At 51.9% G+C, this 24,178-nt stretch overlaps 1 protein-coding gene across 23 annotated transcripts in view; it reads left to right on the top strand.

Annotated features, from left to right (window-relative positions):
* EEFSEC (eukaryotic elongation factor, selenocysteine-tRNA specific) overlaps window positions 1-24,178 on the top strand; it is a 207,980-nt gene that overhangs the window by 11,432 nt on the left and 172,370 nt on the right. The window lies entirely within an intron of this gene.

Below are 24,178 nucleotides of genomic sequence, written 5' to 3'. Positions count from 1 at the left end.
GCTCGTGTAGAGAGGTGAGCGGGGAGAGGTGTGGAAGGTGAGGCGGGATCGTGTAGAGAGGTGAGCGGGGAGAGGTGTGGAAGGTGAGGGCGGGCTCCTGTAGAGAGGTGAGTGGGGAGAGGTGTGGAAGGTGAGGGCGGGCTCGTGTAGAGAGGTGAGCGGGGAGAGGTGTGGAAGGTGAGGCGGGATCGTGTAGAGAGGTGAGCGGGGAGAGGTGTGGAAGGTGAGGGCGGGCTCGTGTAGAGAGGTGAGCGGGGAGAGGTGTGGAAGGTGAGAGCGGGCTCGTGTAGAGAGGTGAGCGGGGAGAGGTGTGGAAGGTGAGAGCGGGCTCGTGTAGAGAGGTGAGCGGGGAGAGGTGTGGAAGGTGAGGCGGGATCGTGTAGAGAGGTGAGCGGGGAGAGGTGTGGAAGGTGAGGCGGGATCGTGTAGAGAGGTGAGCGGGGAGAGGTGTGGAAGGTGAGGCGGGATCGTGTAGAGAGGTGAGCGGGGAGAGGTGTGGAAGGTGAGGGCGGGATCGTGTAGAGAGGTGAGCGCGGAGAGGTGTGGAAGGTGAGGGCGGGCTCGTGTAGAGAGGTGAGTGGGGAGAGGTGTGGAAGGTGAGGCGGGATCGTGTAGAGAGGTGAGCGGGGAGAGGTGTGGAAGGTGAGGGCGGGCTCGTGTAGAGAGGTGAGCGGGGAGAGGTGTGGAAGGTGAGAGCGGGCTCGTGTAGAGAGGTGAGCGGGGAGAGGTGTGGAAGGTGAGAGCGGGCTCGTGTAGAGAGGTGAGCGGGGAGAGGTGTGGAAGGTGAGGCGGGATCGTGTAGAGAGGTGAGCGGGGAGAGGTGTGGAAGGTGAGGCGGGATCGTGTAGAGAGGTGAGCGGGGAGAGGTGTGGAAGGTGAGGCGGGATCGTGTAGAGAGGTGAGCGGGGAGAGGTGTGGAAGGTGAGGCGGGATCGTGTAGAGAGGTGAGCGGGGAGAGGTGTGGAAGGTGAGGCGGGATCGTGTAGAGAGGTGAGCGGGGAGAGGTGTGGAAGGTGAGGGCGGGATCGTGTAGAGAGGTGAGTGGGGAGAGGTGTGGAAGGTGAGGGCGGGCTTGTGTAGAGAGGTGAGCGGGGAGAGGTGTGGAAGGTGAGGGCGGGCTCGTGTAGAGAGGTGAGCGGGGAGAGGTGTGGAAGGTGAGGGCGGGCTCCTGTAGAGAGGCGAGCGGGGAGAGGCGTGGAAGGTGAGGCGGGATCGTGTAGAGAGGTGAGCGGGGAGAGGTGTGGAAGGTGAGGGCGGGCTCGTGTAGAGAGGCGAGCGGGGAGAGGTGTGGACGGTGAGGCGGGATCGTGTAGAGAGGTGAGCGGGGAGAGGCGTGGAAGGTGAGGGCGGGCGGCGCTCGTGTAGAGAGGTGAGCGGGGAGAGGTGTGGAATGTGAGGGCGGGATCGTGTAGAGAGGTGAGTGGGGAGAGGTGTGGAAGGTGAGGGCGGGATCGTGTAGAGAGGCGAGCGGGGAGAGGTGTGGACGGTGAGGCGGGATCGTGTAGAGAGGTGAGCGGGGAGAGGTGTGGAAGGTGAGGGCGGGCTCGTGTAGAGAGGTGAGCGGGGAGAGGTGTGGACGGTGAGGGCGGGATCGTGTAGAGAGGCGAGCGGGGAGAGGTGTGGAAGGTGAGGGCAGGCTCGTGTAGAGAGGTGAGCGGGGAGAGGTGTGGACGGTGAGGCGGGCTCGTGTAGAGAGGCGAGCGGGGAGAGGTGTGGACGGTGAGGCGGGATCGTGTAGAGAGGCGAGCGGGGAGAGGTGTGGACGGTGAGGGCGGGATCGTGTAGAGAGGTGGGTGGGGCTTAGGTCGGTCCCGCGGTGCAGATTTCTTCTAAGGGCCTTGGGATGCTTTTAAAGTAGGTTTGTGATGTGATGAGGCCGGAGCTTTAGAAAGAGGCAAGGTGGCTGAGCAGGGACTCCAGCGGGCAGCGCACCTGTGCCCGGATTGCTGGGAGGCGGGGCTGCCGCTGCAGTTCCCAGCTCACTGGCAGTGATTCAGACCCCTTGCTAATAAGTGCCCTGTCCGAAGCAGAGGGAAATCAGAGTGACTGTCAGAGTTCCATGATGATAGCTCTAAAGTTTAGTGTATCTTAAAGCCAGCTCTCTTTAATTCCATCGCTCCCCCAAAATACTTTCATGTACAAAAAGATCATTTTTTAACTTAGAGAAAATTGGGTTTTATCTCCTTGATCCCTGTGGCCATAGGTAAAACTCCTAAGTGGTGCTGGGGGTTAATAGTGACAACAGTACTTAGCATGTATTTAGTGCCAGCATTGTGACTTTTTTTGTTTGTTTAACCCTCATAGCAATCCTGGGAGGTAAGAGATGATACTCCCATGGGACGGGTGAAGAGGCAGAGGCTCAGGGAGGTTAGGGAACACAGATCAGAAGGGTCAGAGCTCGTCTGAACCCACGCTGATCTGCCCTTGGAGCAGTGGCATTCTCAGTGTGAGTGGACAAGGGGGCCCGTCCGCTCCAGGCCCTCTGATAGTGTTTCTGGGCAGTATTTTTCTCTGATGTGTTTTAGAGTATAAATCTTTCAGGGTTAGAACTTCAAAAAGATTCAGTAATGTATGTTTTAAAGACTTGGGTGGGGGTGAGGGACTTGGACCCATCCTCAATCTCACGCTGGCAGGAAGGACGGGGTCTGAAAAATGCTGGTATCTTGGCTTGGCAATTTATAGTCCTCTGGTGGCTGCCACGATTAACAGTGCATTGTCTCCCCGTCTTTTGTTCCTGTGGTTAATGAACAGCAGCTCTTTTGCCACGACTGTCACCCTGATCGCTAGCCTCCTGTGCGCCCCCCCACGCCCCTCCGTTTAAGCGGTGCTTCCTGCCAGGTTTGAGCCCTCTGGACCCGCCTGGCTGGAGCTGCTGATCTACCACAGCCTCGCAAGTGTGACTCAGGGCTCCTAGCCTTGGAGGTCAGTCGGCAGCCCTGGGGGTGCCTGTCTCTGCGGCCTGGGAGGGAGCATTCTTTATGACACTTAAGCTGCTTCCCCTTCTCTGTTTTTCCAGCTCTGTGCACGTGTGACAGCGTGGAGAAGCACGGTCCCTTTGGCCGTTTTATCCAAGAGTGCACCTGCAGTCTGTCTGAGATGCTCTCTTTGGACCCATGAGACAGGTTCATGTGCGGACGACCGTGTGTTTTCCACCCGGTTTTTACACTGCTCTTTGGGCGTCTGCGCGTAGTCCCCAGCAGGCGGCGTGGCCCAAGCAGAAACGACAAACCAGAGGCCTGGCCACCCCAGGAATATGGGTGTTTTTCTGATGCAAAACCAACCAAAACAAAAAAGACACTCTGGTTTTCTTAGCCCCTAGTCTTCTAATGAATCTGTCCAGAAATGCATTGTGTTGGACTTCCCTGGTGGCGCAGTGGTTGAGAGTCCACCCGCCGATGCAGGGGACACGGGTTCGTGCCCCGGTCTGGGAGGATCCCACATACCGCGGAGCGGCTGGGCCCGTGAGCCATGGCCGCTGAGCCTGCGCGTCCGGAGCCTGTGCTCCGCAACGGGAGAGGCCACAACAGTGAGAGGCCCGCGTACCGCAAAAACAAAAACAAAAACAGAAATGCATTGTGTTATGTTATGGTATCGTACGTTTGTCCTAAAATATTGAGGCATATTTAAAGGCGTTGATGTAAGTGGAAATGCTTCTTTAGCCCTAGCATCTTTAGCTCCTAGAATCTGTTGGGTCTTCATTTCCTTTTCCTCAGTGCGCACTTGGCCAGGACCCCCTCTCCTTCCAAGCTCAGCGCCCTCAGCGTCTCCAGGAAATGCAAGTCCAGCTCCGTCTGTGGCAATTTCTCTGCCCCTGGATAGTGGGTGACTGCTTGGGTTTGGGTGACAGTGTGGGAGGAGCGTAACATCAGAGCCGCGGCCTTGAGTTTACATGAATGCAGAATATTTGAGTAGGAACCAACAAGAAAGAACAGTGGAAGCAGGTAGTCATATTTCATTCTGTTGGGGTACATTCTTCTTCTCGTGGGGCTTGCCCTTGAGAACAAAACATATCAAATGTTAAATCAAAGAATATTTTGCAGTCATGCTAAGAATAGAAAATAATGCAGACTTGCCTTGATGAGACGAATATTTTGCTGGAAGGTTATAATCAAAGTCAGAAGGAAATCATAGCCACAGCTTTCGGTAAAGCTGTAATCATTTAAAATTAATTGCTTTTAAACTTTTCACTTAGCATCGCCTTTGTGGCTCTTGGGTTTTTCTTCAGAATCACTCCATCCAGGTTGGAATAAGATTTGGGCAGGCGCCCCAGGAACCAACTAGTAAATTAAGCCCTGAGATCTATTCCCCGCTCTCTCATCCTTGCATTGGCCAGGGCCTGGACCAGGCTGGGCCCGAGTCTCCGTCTGACCAGCAGGCCTTCGAGGCCGTGCTGCGCGGGGTGACAGAGATGACGGTCTCTGGAGCTCTGGGTCACCTGAGGTGACCAGGAGGCGTTCTACCTGTTGTTCCCGTTAGCCTGGAGGCCTCTGTGTGGCTCTAGGGCCAGGCCAGGGCCAGGCACAGAGTGGACAGTCAAGGCTGTTTTTAAACATTTGTATTGAGATATAATTCACATTCCATAAAATTTGCCCATTTCAAGTGCACGCTCAAGTGTTTTCATCCTCTTCACAGAGTTGTGTAGCCAGTGCCACCGTCTAAGCTCCATCACTGCGAAAAGAAACCCCACAGCCATTAGCAGTCCTGCACCTTCTCCCTGACCCCAGGCCTGGCAACCTCTGATCTACTCAGTGTCTCTGCCCATGTGCCCATTCTGGACATTTCGTATAAATGGAATCATACAATATGTGGCCTCTGTGTCTGGCTTCCAAGGTTCATCCATGGTATACCGTGACCTATACTTCCTTCCTTTTTAAAAAATCTATTATTTTTAATTGTGGTAAAGTACATATTTCATAAAATGTACCATCTTAACCATTTTTAAGTTTATAGTTCAGTGGCCTCCATCTCTAGAACTCTTTTTATCTTACAAAAGCTAAACTCTGTGCCCATTAAACTCCCCTTTCCCTTCCCCCATCATTCCTTTTTTATGGCCAAAGAGTCTCCATTATATGGATGGATCACTTTTTTAAAATCCGTTATCAGTTGAAGGACATTTACGTTGTTTTCACTTTTTGACTCCTATGAATAATCCTGCCGTGGACGTTTGTGTTCAGGTCTCTGTGTGGACGCACGTTTCCATTCTCTTGGGTTTATCCGTAGGGGTGGAATTGGTGGGTCAGAGGGTAACTCTGTGTCTGCTTTTTGAGGAACTGCCAGACTGTTTTCCACAGCAGCTGCACTGCTTTTCTTCCCACCGGCAGTGTAGGAGGGTCTGATGTCTTCACTGCCTCGCCAGCACTTGTTGCTGTCTTTTTGTTTGTACCTGCTCTAGTGCGTGTGATGTGATATCTCGTTGTCGCTGTAACTTTCATTTCCTTGGTATTTTCTTGTGCCATTTGTATATCTTCTTTGGAGAACTGCGTATTCAGATCCTATGCCCTTTTTTTCAGTTGGGTTATTTGGCTTTTATTATTGAGTTGTAAGGGTGCGTTATGTATTCTGAATACCAGTCCTTTATTAGGTATATGACTTGCAAATATTTTCTCCCATTCTGTGGATTATCTTTACTCAGTAATAGTTGAATTAAACAAATGAACACATTTTGAGAGGATTAGGTGTGCGCGACACATTATTTAGGCTGTGGTGGGTGTGTAGGAGGCGCCATTTGCTTGTTTCTGGAAGGCCTTTAGGGCACCTCCTGACCTCTTCCTAGACCTGCCCACTCCTGTCCTTAGTGCCGACAGGAGGCGGCCCATCCTGTCTGCCCACCCCTGGGAGGGTCTCGTCCCACACTAGGGTCTTGTGCAGATATGTTTTGATGGCCCATATGCTAAAGTCTTTTTTTTTATTTTATTTTTTAAATTGATTTAATTAATTTATTTTTGGCTGCATTGGGTCTTCATTGCTGCGCACGGACTTTCTCTAGTTGCGGCGAGCGAGGGCTACTCTTTGTTGCGGTGCACGGGCTTCTCACTGCAGTGGCTTCTCTTGTTGTGGAGCACGGGCTCTAGGTGTGCGGGCTTCAGTGGCTGCAGCACACAGGCTCAGTAGTTGTGGCTCACGGGCTCCAGAGCGCAGGCTCAGTAGTTGTAGCGCACAGGCTTAGTTGCAGCGCGGCATGTGGGATCTTCCCGGACAAGGGCTTGAACCCGTGTCCCCTGCATTGGCAGGCGGACTCTCAACCACTGTGCCACCAGGGAAGCCCAAAAGTCTTTTTTTAAAAATTCATTGCCAGCGTTTAAAAATTGGCAGATTTCCTAAAACGACCCAGAAGTTCAGTGCTTCGGGTGTGGGCAGGTGAGCAGCTGAGCTGCAGAGTCCGCGGGGCCCGGAGCCCAGGAGCTTGGGGAGCCTCCTGTCAGGGGAGGGCGGGTGCGTTTTCAGCTGGGAGATCCTTCGGGTGCTTTTAAAGAGTCTGAGGAGAGGACCTGGGACAGAGGTCTGGGGCCACTGGAGGCAGGAGGGGGACACCGCCAGGAGGGAGGGAGAGTGTGGCTCTGGGGGTACCGATGCAGGAATGCCCCGTGTAGGGCCGGAGGAGGGGCGTGTTTCCCTCTACACTCAGGGCGCCGCCCACAGAAGGGAGGCTGCGGAGGCCAGGAGCCGGCCCCAGGTCACGTGCCGGCGGCCTGGCTGCCCAAGCTGCCCTGGCGCCTCAGCCTGCACCTGCTTTGGTGGGAGCCCAGCTCCTGAGCAGCACTTTCTGCGTAAGCCAGTTTGTCAAACACAGAGACTTCCGCCTCCTTTCTCCCCTGGATTATTGGAGTTTTGTGTTCTGTTAATTGGGTCTTTTATTTTCTTACGCTTTGTGATTAGGCTTCTGCTGCTTTGAAGTGGCTGTGGCTGCATGGGGAAGGGGACTTAGTTAACGTGGGTGACCCGCTCTTGGCAGGAGAAGAAACAAGTTTTGCTGTTGAGAGAGAAGTTGACGCTCCCTCTTGCCGTACCTCTTGTGTTGCGACGGTGCGCCTCTCGTCTGGGGCCTTCAAGGAGACTAGAATCATTTCCTTTGTCTCTAACCTACTTCCCGAGGCTATGTACTTGCTGGCATGCACAGGTGCCACCTAAAGATAAACCTGACTTTTTCCTTTTAAAATTAGTGCTTGGAATTGCCAGCATTGACCTGCTTGGCCTCTGGAGCCGGCCTTGCTTGGCCACGGGGCTCCACACTTTGCTGTGGGGTTACGCAGGTGGCTTAAAGCTCCAGGAGTGGGTGGCGCGGCCTTGGTCACCTGATGCCGGGACGAGGGCTCTGCCTTCCGGTTGTACTGCGGGGTGGCACTTACTCTGCTCGGGGTCATTTCCAGGTGAATTTCAGGACCTCATGCCCTAGGCATCAAGACCCTCCTGTGTGTGTGTGGGTGTGTGGGTGTGTGTGGGTGTGTCCGTCCCCAGCGTTCCCTGCTCTCTAAAATGATGATCTGTTCAGAGACGGTCCTCAGAGCATCTGCTCTAGAGAAAAAAGACTTTCTGTAAGCCGGTCTCCATTTCCTGAGCGCTTGGTGTTTGGAGTCCGCGGACGGGCAGAGCACGGGAGGCTGGGAGAAAGCTGCGGGTCACCACTGGCGTCGACCTGGCTGGGGAGGGCTGGCACACGCTGGCTGCGAGCGACAGTGTTTGAAAAGTCTGTGCAGAGCTTTCCCAGCACCACGCAGAAGGATCCTCTGTGCTGGTGGGAGTGTCTTCCAGCGGCGCAGCCCAGGGTGGCAGCCACGTAACCGAGGAACTGAAACTGTAATTTGATTTTCGTTAAGTCACCTTTCAGTAGGCAGCTCTCGACCTGCTATCCAAGTGCCTGCTGGGCTGGCTTCTTCATCAGTGAGCCCACAGGCCCCCAGACTCCACGCTTCAAGACCCCATCCCCACCCCCGCTTGGCAGTAAGTGCCCACAGTGGGGCAGGCCAGCCACGCGGTCCCCAGCGTGTCCTCCTTCGCCCTCACGGACTCCTTACAGACTCTTGCCTGTCCTTCGCCTCCTCTGCCCATCACCACAGCTGCTCCTTGGACAGGCCTCTGTCCACTCTGCACTGGGCGAGCACGACCTGCCTGCAGTGTCTCGATTCCAGCCCCCTCTTGAAACTGCCCTCCCCTCTGTGGCCCAGAACTCTTTCTAAACGGCTAATGTGGTTATTTGACTCCCCTGTCTAAAAGTCTTCCTTTGCTCTCTGTTGGCATAAAGGCTAAACTCCACGTAGGCTGACAGGGCACTTCCTGATGGGTCGGTGTCTCTGTGTCGCTCAGGACTCCAGGCTTAACGAGCTGCCTGCAGGTCTCTGGACAGACAGACCGGGGTCTCTCGTGGTGTCCTCTGGCTACACCACGTCTCTGGGAAGCCTCACCGTCGGCCCTCCCCAGCCTCGACCAGGTGAGGGTCTGTACCATCCCGCGGGGCCCCCAGACCCCTTGTCCTCCCATCTGTTGTCATTGCATTTACTCGACCTGATCCCTTTGAGGATGGGGTCCTGCTGTCATCCGACTCCAGGACCAAGGGCAGGGCCTCGGTGCAGGCATGCAGCATGGACGAGTGAGTGAATGAATGAATGAGCGGGTGACAGGTCGTTTCCCTCTGCCCGCGGCCAGCAGCCAGCCTCCTGTGGGGCTTCAAGCCACCGGCCGGCCACACAGGGTTCACAGCCGAGCAAGCCTGCCTGGAGGTTAGACAAGTTAATCTTTCAGTGGAAATTCAATCCTCATATTTCATTTTCAGGCCACTTTGCGTAGCAAAGTAGTTTAACTCAGAGCAGATTTCTGCTGTGCTGATGGTTAATTTCATGGCCCACAGAGGGTCAGCACACTGATGCTGGGGACACGGCGACCCCGTGCAGCTCACCGCACACGGCGAGGGCCCGCAGCCCTGTTGTTTTAGAGAAGCAGTTTTCAAACATCCTTCAGTGGGCTGATTTTGAGTTAACAGGGGTGACCTTTTCAAGAGCATTTTTAAAAGCTATAACATAGATCCCTCCCAGACCGTATATTTTCCTTTCTCCACGCAGTTCAAAGGGGCTGAGTTGTCTCATAGGTTTTTGCAGGCAATCTTCAGCTTGACCCTGGTTGTTTAAATCTGCCGGAGGAAATTTGAACAAACTTGTACTTTGGTAATTCTTCTGCCTCTGTGAACCTTTAACCTTAAGGTTTCTTTCAGAGCCTGGGGCTGCATTGTCACCAGCCGTCCCTGCTGGGGCTCTCAAAGGCCATTGTTTAGCGCGTCTGTTTTCACTTTGCTACTGGAGTTCTCTGGAGGAAGGGTATTAATTCAGACCTGATCTGAGACAGGACGAGGACTTCTAAACTTGCCCCGGAGCTTGGGGACTGGGAAATGAGCATAATGTGAGCCTGTGGCCCGGCACGGTGTCCTGCAAGCAGCCTGTGAAGCTGAGGGGAGGAGGCCCTCCAGAGGCGGGCTGGCGTGGTAGCTTCCAGCAGGTGACCCAGCTCAGCCAGGTCTTGTCGGACAACATGACCAGAAGTGGCTGCTGTCCCTGGTGGCCAAGCCTGGGGTCCGAGTCCCTCCTGAATGTAGACTTCCTGGAGCACCAGGTTCTTCGGAACCCGGGAGGCTGGACATGAACTCGGGGTCCACACACCCTTACAGAGCCCTCGTGTGATGAGATGCTCCAGGGGAAAGAGAACAGGCTCCCCAGGCCAGAGGGCACAGGCTGGACACTGGGTCTGCCAGTTTCTCCATCGAGTTCTCCATGTGTTTCCCCGAAGGAAAGCTCAGAGACCCCGAAAGTGTGTGATGCCACGGTCCTGGCATCAGGGGTGCTGTAGCGTCTGAGATGGACCCTGCCCACCCCTCTCCTGACACCTGTCTCCTGGTGGCTCCTGGTTCGTTCTGCCACCTGCTCTTTGCAGTAAGGTTGGGCGCTGTTTGCATAGGTTAGCCTGGTTCCTTGGCTGTCTTTCCCTTCTCTTCCCAGGATTCTTAGTGTCCTGAAATCTGGCTAGGTGACCTAATTCTGTAAGATCAGACGTTGCAGAAGGAAAGGCATGTCGATGCATTCATTCATTCATTCATTCTGCAAACCCTGACCCACCTACTGCACGCTAGGAGCAGGGTTTACGTGGGTGAGCCGGGCAGAAGTGGAGCGCAGTGTGCATCGTGGAGGAGGCGGGTGTTACGGAAGTGAGCAGCAGCACGCAGCACGCAGTTGTGAGCGTGCTGGGAAGGACAAGGTGGGACGCCCGCAGAGGGAGTAGCACGTGGCAGGGGTTTGAGGTAGGAGATGGTCAGGCTGCTCCACACATGAGAGGCTCAGTCTGGCTGACCGTGTCAGAGCCAGGGTCCACAGAAGGAATCTGCCGTGGGGCTGGCGTGTCTGGACGGATATATATATGTAGAGTCTGTCCATCTTGGCTTTGCTGGAGGTTAAAGCAGCCGCATGCCCTGTGGTTCTGATAGGGAGACAGAGAACGGGAGGGAGGGCCGCAGCCAGCCTCCTGTCTGGCCTCCGCAAGGCCGTCCTGTCGGCTGCATGCACCTGAGCCCTGTTTCTGGTCTTGGACCCCCGTTTTCTTCCCGTGCTAGAGGAAGGGGCTGACGTGGAAACAGGAGGCGGCAGGTAACCCTGGCATAACGTGAGCTGGACAGCTGTCACGACTCTGGGGCCGTGGCTGGCCGTTTAACACTGGCCCTTTGACCACCTGTGGTTCACACGTTCCCGAACCACTGAGCCAAGCTCTGGGCGTCACAGCTGGTATGTAAAGGAGCTGAAGTCGCTGGCACCCAGCCCACCTCCTGACTCCTGGCCGCAGGCATGCAGACACTCCCGAAACATTCTCTCGTCCCCGTTCCTTCCGGGGTGCCCACTGGGTTGAAGGTAATGCACTGGGGGCAGATTTTGCCTTTTCTTGCCCAGAAATGAGTTTGGCGTGAGATTTGGCCCATCCTGGCTTGTGCCCGGAAGGGTGGAAGAGTGGGTGCAGCATCTGGGTGGCTCATAGTTCGGAACAGAACTGGAAGACTCACTCAGAGAAGACCAGGGCTTCCCCTGGAGGTTCCTGCCAAGTAGGCCTGGCCTCAGACTGGACTGGATCTTTGCCTTTGCTCTTGTCATTTTACATCCTTTGAGGCTCTCTTGCGATGCCAGGTTGGTCTTCTGGGCATGGAGCCCTGTCCCCAGGTTGCAGGTAACCCTGCAGGTCGGGGCTTCTCAGAAAGAAGAGGAACCACGACTGATCTTTCGGTGTTCCTCTGAGAAACAACAACGTGGGTTCCCTCTGCCTTTTTTTTTCTCCTTCTAAAATCAAATGGAATCTTCTCCTGGCAAATATTTCCTAGATTAAAAAAAGTACTGTATACTGTTATTGTAGATTTATTAGTCAATTATAAAAGTTTTTTAAAGTAGGCGAAAAGAAAACTTGCCGTGGTAACCAGTAAAGTTTTTTTAATTAATTATTTGTTTTTATTTTGGCTGCACCAGGTCTTAGTTGCGGCATGTGGATTCTTAGTTGCGGCATGCATGCGGGATCTAGTTCCCCGACTGGGGCTCGAACCTGGGCCCCCTGCATTGGGAGGGCGGAGTCTTACCCGCTGGACTGCCAGGGAAGTCCTGAGGAATGAATCTTTTCTAGGAAAGATAAGAGTCAGTTATTTTGGGTCTGATTTCTTCAGCTGAATCTTTCCCTCTTCCTCTTACCTCATGGTCTGTCCCGGAAGGCAGTCTGGGGACACTGTGGCAAGCACCCTGGACACAGATGTGTGTCATCCTTTCCCAACACCCCTCCGGGCCGCGGAGAGGCAGCTGTACGCCTGCCTGCGAGCCGTCCACGGGTGCTGGGTGGAAACGTCTCCGCGCCGACTCGGCACTGTTCAGTGCACAAGAGGGCAGTGTTTGCTTGCGGTCCTGGATGGAGATGATCACTGTGGAGGGTAACAGGTCAACAGAGTTAGAATGACCTCGGGCTTTTCCAAGACAAAATAAACCATAAGCTGCAGCCAGGGTGGCGTCCCATATACGCCTTTAAGTGGTGACCCCTCCAGAAAAGAGCTGCTCGCTATCTTTTTTTTTCCTTAAAAAGAAAAATATTGTTTCTTTCAGTGTTCGTTTTTTATTTTTTTAATCAATGGAAGTATCGTTTGCAGCCTTGTACCTACAGTGGCAGAGGTTAAAGAGTGTTGCGAAAGCAAAACAAATGCCTTCCAATTAAAAACCATACGGGAAGATTTCTGTTTGAAGCAAGGGGTCAAATGTGTATTCTCCCCTTTTCACATCATCAGATTATGTGACTTAACTTTGAAAGCGTCTGAAGATGTGGGCCCGGCTGTCAGTCCTCTCCACTCAGTTTGCTCTCGCTTTGTGAGCCCATGGTGCTAACCAAAGCAGGGGGTCTCCAGGAGAAGAAGGTGGCCCCCCGCCTCCCGGAGGGACAGGGTCCCACCGAGCGGAACCGTTTCTGCGCTTGTATGAGGACTTGCCTGTTTCCAGCTCTTAGGTGGTGTTTTCCGGGAGCGGCTTTCAAAGGCTGAAAGTCACGTATTGGTGCACGGCCCCTCCGCCCACCATATCCCCCACCCCAGACTCGGGATCTCAAACCCTCTTTGTTCCTGCCCGACCTGGAAGCACTGGTTTTGGGTGCCTCCAGGATGTGAACACCCCAAGCAAGGCCCAGCACCCCAAGGCAGCAGGCGGAGGTGGAGCTCAGGCGTGGCCCAACCTGGCTCTGGGCAGCCCAGCGCAAGGCCACTTTTCTAACTGAGCCTGTTACACCTGAACCGCAGGTGATTACCTCACTCAGGTGGCTGTATCAGAGGAGCTGTCTGCAGAGCTTCCGGCACACGCTTGGGATGGTTGTGATGACCCCTGTGCCCCGACCGTGAGAAGCATACGGGGTGCAGGTTGTTGACGTGAGGCCAGAGGCGCGGACGCGGACGGCTGTTCGGTGATGTGCAGCTCGGCCCCTCTGAGCACGTGCGGCGGGGGTGGAGTCTGGGCGGGGATGCCACGCTGCCGCCCAGTCCCCTGCCCTCCGACGACGGCGGCCGACAGCCGTCCAGGGGGAAAGCTGGGATCCCAGACTCAGCCTGTGTGAGACCACACGTCTTCTAATCTTTGCTAGTCGCAACGCAAATCTTCCAAGTTTAGTGCGTCTACAAGATAGACGCCGCGTGCGCGGTGGGTATGTTAGCACACGTGACACCCTCGCCGTCATTAGTTGAACAGTGGCGTCTAATACAGAATTTGAGTTTAACACTACCAGTGCGGAGAGCCATGGGTGGCCTTCTCGTTTGCTTCCCTGTGAAGCCCCTGTCCTGGCTTTTATTAGAAGGGTCTGCGTAGGAAAGGAAGCCTGAGCTGAGGCTTTCAAAAGGCGCTCATGCCGTGTTTTTCCAGGAACGTAATTTCTGAAAAATGCCAGAACCCTCAATTTCCAAAGGAGCCTGGTTTGTAAGGGGAATGAAAAGTTGTTTCTGCCTGTGGATTCTGAGTTGTTTTCCATCTTCACTGCCCGAGGCAGGGTTGGCAAGCGGGGCACGGGACAGATGTTCCTTGGTAGTAATTTCCAGGCAGATTCTTGAATGCCTCGTATACTCTGGGTCACCGTCAGCTCATAATGGAGCAAGATTGAGCGAGAATTCCTGCAATGAGAGACGTGAACGGCACACCGGAGAGATACGATGGCGCAGATAGGGGGCATTCTGTGAGAAAATATTTCCTGTGCTATCTGTAAAATTCAGATTGAATAACCATTCTGAAGTGCTCCCTTTTAAAAGAGTTCCTTCCACAAGCATTGCAGGCTGAGTAAATACTAATAATTTTTATTTCCCTCTCCTTATCGGTCCCCTTACTGAAATGTTCCTGCACAGCCTATCTGGTCTTTTCAAGTGAACATCAAATGATTGGTGTCAGCCTCCAATTTGAATTATGATCCGCATTTCAAAACACAAACTGCTGCTCAGCTTCTGCCTTTGGAGGCAATTATCAATATTTACCAATACTGGGGAAGGGCTGGAGAGGGAGGGTATGCTGCTGAAGCGTGGCCCCAGACGCAGAGGCGCGGGGAGGTGTGTGCCCACATGTGCAGGGGGCACAGGGCCTTCCCCGGGCGCCCACCCGCCGCCTCTCAGGTGGGTGAGGGGTTGTGTGGCCCCGGGGACTCAGAGGAGGTTGGGAAAGCCGTTCCCGACGCCAGTAGGAAATGCCCGCTCTGGCCTCTGCTCTCCGAGGCCCTCCCCTCTCTTTCCTGGGGACTACCCAGCGTGCCTGGTGTGGGTGCCCTGGGGGGGGAAGGGCTGCTCTGAGACCACATGGGCCTGAGGCCACCCCACGGCCTAGAAGGCAGATACATGGGAGCAGAGTGTGCTGACGTCCCCCCTAAAATACGTTTATGACTCTTACCTCCACGTTGCAGCCCAAGTATACTAGGCGGCCTTCTCTTATATCTTAGTAGACTTTCAATTCAGCTTTGAATAATTCCAGCTTTTGCAGTTTTATGTTTGTATTTTGGAGCCAGTAAACCTTTTAAGTTTGCAAACACTTTAAACTTCAGTACTTTGCTTGTCGTGTCTGATTAATGGTGCCTTTGGGAAGTCTAGAGCTGGTTTCGACTTTGCCCTGCGGGACTTCCCTCAGAGTCAGGAGTCTGCAGGCAGTGGGCCCCGGCTCTGGGCTTGGAGAGACTGAAGTGGGAGTTTCGGCTCTTCTAGTAGCTTATTGCATGACTGCGGATGCTTTGCCTTTCTGAACCTTAGTTTCCTCACCTGTTTAGAAAAGGAGTAATACCTTTTCTATGGGGTTTGCCGTTGGGGTCCGCAGTGGTAACGGTGATGTGGTCAGCGGCGGCCCGGGTGCCCGCAGACCAGCACTGAGGGTCTGCACAGGATGTCCCGCTTCTCAGGGCTCGGGAGGGGCGAACGCCCCCTTCCTTCAGCGTTGCAGACAGCAGGAGCAAGCACTGAAATTATGCAAGAGCTATGTTTCAAAGAAGGGAATGAAATTCTTGAATTTTTTAAGGCAAAGAAGGGGAGGGAAGAAAATAGATTCATTGTTTTCCTTGGCTGGTCCACAGGATGCGAGACAAAGGTGGCCTCCCTCCTGTCTAATGGCATCATCGGCCTTCTTTCTTTCTCTTCCTCTTTTTCTTTTCCCCCTCCTCCACCTCCCCCCTTCCTACTTGTTCTGCAACAAAACCCCCCTTTTCTCCAAGTCGGGCTCAGGTTCTGGCCTGGGATTAAGTCTCGTGCTGTGGAGATGCTGTAAGGCTGGGACTGTTTCCTCTTTTGTGGTCTCTGGGCTCCTGGTCAGCGTTTCCTGTTTCGTTCGAAGGGAGGGGCCAGCGCCTGGCCCCGTGGCTAGTTTTGGGTCTTGTGAGGAGGTGGTAAAGAGGGGCTGTGGCTCCCGGTTCTGGGGAGTGTGCTGTGCTGTCCCTTTGTCGTCCAGCCAAGTCAGTGGGATGGTGACAGGCTGAGTTCGGCCTGAGCCAGAGTTGGAGGGAAATGGACGTGGATGGAAACTGCGGGCTGACCGCTGGGTCAGGCGGGCCTGGGGTCTCAGGCCTGTGGAGGCTGGCAGGCGCTGGGGGAAGTTGTCTGGGAGGGCTGATAAAACCCAGCGCCACCTCACCATTCAGTATGGACCAGCAGTTTGGGCTCTGCCAGCACAGCACAGGGCAGGCTTAGCAAAGGCCAAACGGGAAAGACGAGGGCTCTGCTTTGGGGAAGCTCAGTGCAGAGAAGCTTGCCTGGCTTCTCTTTCAGACCTGAAGCGGCTTGGGTCGCGAGTGCCTTGGTTGGGCCCCAGTCACTGCTCCGCTCCGTGTGGTGCGTCTTCCCCGCCAGGGCCTGGGTCTGCAGGCATCCTTCTCTCCTGACGGCAGCGTGTGACGTCATAGCTGTGCTTCCGTCTAGGGAGTAGTGGAAAGAGCCGGGCTCGCGTGCTGGCCCAGGTTTGAACCCCAGCTGGGTATGGTGAGCTGCTTGGAACGTCAGTTTTCTCGTTGTCAAGCTGGGGAGAATCACCAGCTTGTGGGTTTTTGTGAGAATCCACGAGATGAGCTGTGATAGTGCTTGCCTCAGTGCCTGCAGCCTGCAAAGTTCTCAGTAAATGGTGTTAACTGTTGTGATCGTGATCGTATGATTTGACTTTTTAATCTTTAAGAGACTGTTCATATAAAAATAAATCGTTCGGGACTTCCCTGGTGGTGCAGTGGTTGAGAATCCGCCTGCCAATGCAGGGTACATGGGTTCGAGCCCTGGTCCGGGAGGATCCCACATACCACGGAGCAACTAAGGCCATGAGCCGTAACTACTGAGCCCACGTGCCACAACTACTGAAACCCGCGTGCCTAGAGCCCGTGCTCCGCAACAAAGAGAAGCTACTGCAATGAGAAGCCCGCGCACCGCAACGAAGAGTGGCCCCCGCTCGCTGCAACTAGAGAAAGCCCTCGTGCAGCAACGAAGACCCAACGCAGCCAAAAACACATAAATAAATTTATTTATTTATTTTTTAAAAATTAAATAAATGAATAAGTCGTTTGTCAGAAGTCTCTCTTGTGTTTGGTGGGGAAGGAAGGCCAGATGGATGGTGACCGCTACCACGTGAATGTATGAGTTTTGTCTCTGCTTTTAAATTGGTGGTAATGTCATTGGGGAGAAACTAAATTGACACAATTGAAGTACAAGTGCTTAATTATGTTGATTTGGCTGTAAAACTGTGAGGCAGTTGGAGTTGGAAGGAGGAAGGCCCACAGTGGGGAAAGACGGGATGGAAACCAGAGGAGAGAAGTGGACGTTTGTTAGAAAGCAGCGTGTTTTGTCTACCAGGAGAGGTCGGGCTGCAGGAGGCCTTGGCTTATTTTGTGTTTGGAAGCGGAGAGGTGCCCAGTCACTGCTGAATGCAAGCGAGCCCAAAATATGTGATGCAGGAACAGAGCTTTTCTTGAAGTGATTTATGCATCCGTATTACAGGAAAAAAAACGCACCCACAGAACAGCATAAATGCAAACATGGCACAACTTAAAAACCTTGAAGTTTAGAGTCTGAGAAGCTGAATTTGAGTCTGGCTTCAGCATCTGTTAGCTGTATGTTCTTGGGTAGATTCCCTAACTTCCCGGTGCCTGGACTTCCCGGTCTGCAAAATAGGAAAGAATCGTCTTGAGGATTAGAAGAAATATATCTGGTGCATGATGAGCTTTTAATAAACTGGTGTAACTGTTGTGACCGTTACTTTCCTCCTGACAACAAGGCCCCCAGTCTCTGCTGGGACACGATGTTGCAGTTGTAAACGTGGGCTTCCCTGAAACGCTCTAGTTCCTTCTGTCGTATAAACGAACGTCCTGGACCGTCGATTCAGTGTCGTGGGAGGTTTATAGGTGAGTTTACATGACTAAGCTTTGGAAAGCTCTTTTTTGTTAACTCCTTATTTTAATACCAGGACAGAAGAGGGCCCTTTATAGCTTAATATTTTTGAAGCCTGAACTTGGCCTGTGTATAGACCCGGGGAAAAATTCAGAAAATGTTAGTTTTTCTAAAGACTGGATAGGGGCGCCCTTCTTTAAATTGGGGAAACAATTCTTCCCCCTGAATTTACTGTTTATTTGGGGGGCATGCATATTTCCAAATATATCAAATATAATACATAATAATGATGTATTTTAAAGTTTCTAAACTAACAATAAAACTTTACGGGAGTTTTTAAAAGGTCTTGCTGATTTTTAGTTTCCCCCAGATTTGCATGACTGAAATTTTTGGAAGCTTTGCCTCTCCAGCCAAGCAGAAAACACCTCTGTTTAGAGATGGTAAAGAGATCCACGTCCAGCCAGTCTCATTACAGCAAACTCTAGGGACCCTCCTGCATGCTTTCATTTTGCTGTGGCGCATGCAGATGGCTTAAACCAAGGGGGTTTCTTACAATATAGAGATACTCATTTTTGTCAAATGTGTCTTCGAGAAGCAGGATCCAGTTTGTTTTTATGAACAGGAAAGTTGATTTGCGAGGAGGTGAATGAGGACTCCAGACAGGAGGTGGCACGTGGCACCTTTAGGGCTTGTTCGGAGGCGTCACACCATGAACAATGTGTAGACGTTCTTTGTGTAAACGGTCGGTGTCCGGGTCTCCAAAGATGCTGTTGATACAGACGCATGGCACTTGGGCGGGTTTCAGGTTCGGGATGGGTCGGTGCCTGTGTGGAAAACTCACGGCAAAACAGCGTGTTGTAGTCAGTGCAAGTACAGCAAAGAACGCAGCGTCGGGGTCACCAGGGACGTAGTGAAACTCGTGCACCAGAGGCTTTGTTATTGAGGGACTAGACTTTCTAGTTGTTTTAAAAGAGAGTCTCTTGGGCAAATTTGAAGTGTGGAAACCATCTTATTTTCCTACAAGTGAAACATTTAAATACTTTTTCCCCATGATATTTTTCAGCATATGAAGTGAAACTGGAAGTGGTTTCAATAAGTAACTTATATTTTGGGGGCCGAGGAGAAGCACTAAAAATTCGGCTTCCGAAGATCATTCTTCACGGGAAATCAGCAGCTTCCAGACGAACTGTCGGGTGAATATTTTCTAAGCCAGAACCAAAGTTTACTTCTGTTGTATTCAGACTCAAACTTAGTTTAATAGTGGTATTTCTAAGTGAAACTTTCTAGAGGTAGGTGCATTTGGGGGCCGACAAATTGGTAGAAGCAGTACACAGGATCCAAGTTCAACGTGGCACATTGTATTTTCCCATTAAGCTCGCTTACTGTGTGACCTTCCAGAGTCCATATTGAATCTTTACCACGGAACATTTGTGATTCCAGAAGCCCAGAACCCAAACTGAGTTAGTCTGACCTCCTGTTCCTTTCCCGTGCCGGCTGTCAGGACCTTATTACTTTACCACGGATCAAAAACCACTTCTCACTGATAGCTCTGCCTTGTTCTGTTAAATCTCCAGATCCCTGTTGTTATTATTGTAATTGTTATTTTACTGTAAAAAATATCGTTGTCGCTATTATTGAACAAGTCTGGATTTCAGTGTGAAAAGATGCAGTCGTGCGTTCTGATTCAGTGCATGTGAAGCCACGCCAGGAGTTCCAATGTGTTTTAGGGCGTTTTCACTGTGAGGCCGGGAGTAAGACCTGTTTTCACAGCCTAGAAAGGTTGCCGTGAATTCCAGCACTTGGGAATCCCAGCTTTCATGCCGACTTGTTCTAGTAAAAGGAAAATTAGCCCTTGATACTGTTTTACTCTCTTGAATGAATGGGACCTATTTCTGATTCCGATTTGACTGAGGCGATTTCTCCGTTTCCCTAAGTGCCACTTCCCAGGGTGGACAAAACATGTTCTGTGCACGAGAAACGTGAGATGCTGGCAGTACGGGGGAGGAAGGGGGAGAGGAAGCTGTTTGCAAAACTACTTAAAATAAATTTGAGGGGTCAAACATGGAACACAGTTGCAGAAGAGAAAGGAAAAAGTGCCTTAGGTCAGTTCAGCTGAGTAGCTAGGCATTCACATTGGCTGGAGGGTTGAGTACTTCTTGCTAATCAGATACAATCGGGCGCAGATAATATTTGACTATCTGAGGCTCGATCTCACCGCCTCTGTATCAGGGAAATTAACCAAGAGGGGCGTGTTTTAAAGGGCTGATTTGGGCGAACAGATACTGTTCGGAAGAGATGCAGGCAGTTCACCTCGTCATCCGAAGCGCTCAGACTGGACTCTCCAACTCACGGTGTGTCCGTCAGAGCCTTGGGCTGTGGCAGCAGGGCTGGCTGGCGTTAACACTTCATTTGAAAGCGATCGGTACTTTTAAATTAAACATGCAGAGTTATCTTGGTGAGGCATTGAATGGGAGGTTGCTGGATTATTGAATTTGGCCCACAGTTTAGCCAGTTCAGCAGGGGATTTGGGGGTCTGAAGCAATTAATATGCAAGTACATTTGAGTCAGCAAGGTAGGAGATTACTGTCTTATCAGGGCAAAAAAAAAAAAAAAACATTTCTTTCCCCAAGATCCATCCTTTTTAGGAGGTAGATAAAACCCGTTCTTGGAGGTTCCTGTTTGAGAGTGACCACCTCAAATTGCCAGATTTTAACCGCTAAAGCACACAAGATGGAATAACTGCGTTAAGGAAAAGGAAGGTTGATCTTTCATCTGCACTGTGCTTAACATAGAGGAAACCCTGAGTTCTTTCCTCATGTTCTTTTTTTTTGCTCATATAGTTTGGGAGAAAACTTAATTTTCTTTGTTGAAAAAAAACATTCACTGAAGTGATCCAAGCACATGAAGTTGTTTTGTCCCGTCAGATTGAGTGCGTGAACAGACAAAACTGAAAAGGATTTCCTTTACTCCTGCGGGCAGGGACACTTGGTACAGCCGGAAGCTTTAGTCTTTGAAAATCACATTTGCCTTAAAAATGAAAAATAAGAAAATGATGGCTCATGGAGTGGTGAAGGCCTTTATTTCTGTATTTTCTATGGAGACCCTTTCCTTCCGGAAGCTTTGATTTGAACCGCCTGACTCGGAAGAAGGTCATCCTTCCTTTTGCCAGGGCCTGAGCGCCCCTGAAAAGCTTGCGGCCCTGGCTGTGTGGGGGCATTTCAGGACATGGCCCTGGAGCACGTGGCCGACAGACCGCGTCCTCTGGGCAGGTGACACGGGGACGCAGCCTGGGCGCGAGTGGGTGTGTGGCCCGGTTCCCTGGCAAAGGGCCTCCAGGGTTTCCTATGGGGCCTTTTCCATCCAGTGCAGCCCCTTTTCTACTGCAGATGAAGGATAAAATGCTTGGGAGAATGACTGTCATTGTTCCCATTCCCAAGTCCTTTCTGTGTGTGGAGAGCATTCTGAGTTTGTCTGCTTGTTCGCTGTCCTCCATCAAGACTCATGGCCCAGCCGACATTCTTCCGAGCAGATCACATGCGCTTGGCAAACGGGTGGGCTTTCTGAGCACTTTTTCTGTGTTTTCAGCCACAGTCCTTAGTTCTCAAGGGATCCTCCTGCCAGCCTCCATCCTAATTTCAGATTTAGGAAAAGAAAAAAAAACAAACACAAAACAAAACAAAAAAAGGAGGCTTGGTGTAAAATGGAAGTAGAACTTGGCAGTGGCCAGCGAGATTGTGATAACGGTTGGAAGCGTCTCTCCTCGGAAAGGTCTCCCTTGCTGGAGGAGTGGGCTCGTCGGGCGGCAGCTGGGGTGGGCGGGCTCCGCCTCACCCGCAGGCTGGGTTTCCTTACCTTTGGACTGAGATGTGGCCCCTTTGTGGGTTGTTGGCTTTCCTCAGTGGGAGAAAGCCCCCGGACTAAGTCTGTGGACGGCAACTGAGGGTCACAGACCTGCAGGCTTGGGTCCCTGTTACTCTGCGTTGTCTCCTCTAACCCTCCACAGTTTCTGGGAGGAAAGTTTGTTTTGTGTTTTCCTTTTTAATAAGTGAAGGAAAGGTAACTCAGAGGGTACCCCAAACTGTATAGCGGGAAAGTGACTGATACAGAGTTTTTATGAAAAGTATTCTGTATTCCTTTAGATGCCACATGCCCGTGGTGGGAAGCGCACCCGGGACTGGAAGACGCACAGTGGCAGTCTGTCGTCCTCCAGTCCCCCAGCCGGCGCCTCATTGCCTGTTGTGTCTGGGAGCTGCCCTGGGGACACCACTGCTGTTTCACACCGTACCGCGTGGACTTGGTGGTTTCCTCTGCTGCGTTGGTGCACGTAGGTTAAAGGGTGGATCCCGAGACAGCCCTGCCTGGTGACGTCCCTCCAGGCCTGTGCAGATGCCCCTGCCCACTCTCCTCTCCTGGGTTAGTGCTGTCCTTGCCCACAGAGGCCAGCAGAAGCCTGCTGCCGGCTTCTGCTCTGGCTCCTGGCCTGTCCCAGCCCGCCTCGCAGGGGTGGTGTCTCGGGTCGGTGGCCTTGCCCGAGAGAAGGAGGAGCAAGAGGCCTTTCTTTCCATCCACCCTCTGTGTGTGCTCTGTAATCTCGACCTTCTTTGCAATCCCACCGACCCAGGCTTCAATTCTGGTTCTGCTGTTGTACTACTAGCTGAGTGACCTTAGGCTACTACTTAACCTTTCTGCGCTTCAGATCTATCTAGGGAAAAGTGGTGCTCCTAGTACCTGCCGGTGAGAGTTGCTGTGAGAAAATAGGGTAAATGATCCAGCTCGCACCTTCAGTAGCCGGTTAGCTTTACTGAGCTGTGTCTGACACTGTCGTAAATCCTCTGACCACCCCCCGCCCGCCCCCCCCCCGTCCTATCCTGCTAAGTGACTTAAGTGAGGTCCCCTGTTGAGGGCCATCATCTAATAGTGGTGGAGCAGACTTCTGATGCCACCTTGTCCCTCCAGAGCCCACAGTCTTGACCACTAGGCTGTGCTGGCCTCCTGTGGATGTGGCCAGAGTGGACTGTACACACTGAATGATGCGCCACTCAGTGAATTCGGCTTCTGGTGAAGCTGAAGCTCTTTTCTTGCACGTTCGCGCCAGAGAGGGTCATCTCTTCCTGAGGAAAGCTCTTGGAGTCCTGCTTCTAAGGCGTGTGACCTGGAGCGTCAGGGATGGGTTGAGCCCAGGGATGCGCCGTCTGCCTGCACCTGTTTCCACGGCTGTAAAGTGGCGTAGCAGCACTTCATCTTCTCGTGGGGCCTGGCAGGCAGGAGGTCCTGCGTCAATGTGTTGGCTCCTCTTTCTTCTTATTTGGCCAGTTCGTAAGACTACTGGAGAGAAATCTGGAGTTCTGCGGATGTCCACGGAGCGGCTCAACACGAAGTTGCTTTCGGTTCTTTGTTCCCCTGGCAGTGATGGGCCGGAGTGCTGGGGCACGGGGGCAGCCTTGCTGCTCCGCGGACATGCTGTCTGTGCTGCGTGTCTCTGTGACTCTGACTCCTCTAGGGACCTCACATAGTAGAGCCCTACAGTGTTTGTCCTTTGTGACAGGCTCGTTTCACTGAGCACAGTGTCCTCAGGGTTCATCCAGGTTGCAGTGTGTATCAGAACTTCCTTCCTTTTTAAGGCTTGAATAATATTCCATTGTCTGTATATTCTTCCAGGTTTCTAAAGCGTAGGTTAAGTACATAAACACACACCTGTACTTGCCAGTGTATTTATTTACAACCATCTTTGTAGTTTTGTATTTTGCTCTGACTTAAAATGTTATCTTTTCTGTATTATTACTTGATCTTTGTTAATATTATTGTTAGTGACGACATAGTGTTGGATTCTGTTTAGAATGAGCTATTTATTTTCCTTATCTCTTGCAGAGTTAGTTGTACTGAACTCATGGCATATTTCTAAAGTTAGCAACATTTCTTGGGGACACTGGGAAGTTTGCGGTCTGCTCTGCCTCACTCTCTCTGTGAGATTCTTGGTTGCATTGTGAACTCTTTGGCGTGGGTGAGCAGCAATGGCTGTATTTTGTACCTTACCTGGACACGGTAAGAAATACGGGTCTCCCATATCTGATCCATAATTCCAAAATTCCAAAACCTCTAGAAATTGCAAGTGTTCTTTTGGGAGTTTGGATGTAAGCCTGATATGAGCTAACTGAGGCTGTTTATAACTTTTGATAAACTTTTATTTGTAAACTTTTCAGTTTTCCCATTTAGTGTGAATACTATAGGGAATGCCCCATTCCTGCTAATGCATTACATAACATGTGGTATATTTTTATATGTATAGAATTCCCTTTTTAGGGGTAATATTTTAAAATTTATTCATAATTTCATAATTGAAGTACTTCACATGTAACTTCTTTTTGCTTAATGATACAATGTGGACATCTTTCTATGACGTTAATTTATAATAGAACATTCCTTTGTACAGTAAGTATATATTTTTGTAAAACTGTTTTTATGGGCTTCCCTGGTGGCACGGTGGCTGGGAGTCCGCCTGCCAATGCAGGGGACGCGGCTTCGTGTCCCGGTCCGGGAGGATCCCACATGCCGCAGAGCGGCTGGGCCCACGGGCCATGGCCGCTGGGCCTGTGCATCCGGAGCCTGTGCTTCGCGGCGCAAGAGGCCACAACAGTGAGAGGCCCGCGTGCCGCAAAAAAAAAAAAAAAAAATTAAAAAAAAAAAAAAACCCAAACTGTTTTTATAACAGCTTTATTGAGATACAATTCATATACCATACAACTCAGCCATTTAAAGTATCCATTTAACGGCTTTTAGTATTCACAGAATTGTGTAACCATCAGCACAGTCAATTTTAGAGTA

The sequence above is a fragment of the Tursiops truncatus genome, chromosome 10, assembly GCF_011762595.2.
Source record: "Tursiops truncatus isolate mTurTru1 chromosome 10, mTurTru1.mat.Y, whole genome shotgun sequence".
In the NCBI taxonomy this organism is placed as follows: domain Eukaryota; kingdom Metazoa; phylum Chordata; class Mammalia; order Artiodactyla; family Delphinidae; genus Tursiops; species Tursiops truncatus.
Note: the sequence above shows the minus strand (reverse complement) of the source record. Positions and strands in the feature narration are given on the sequence as shown.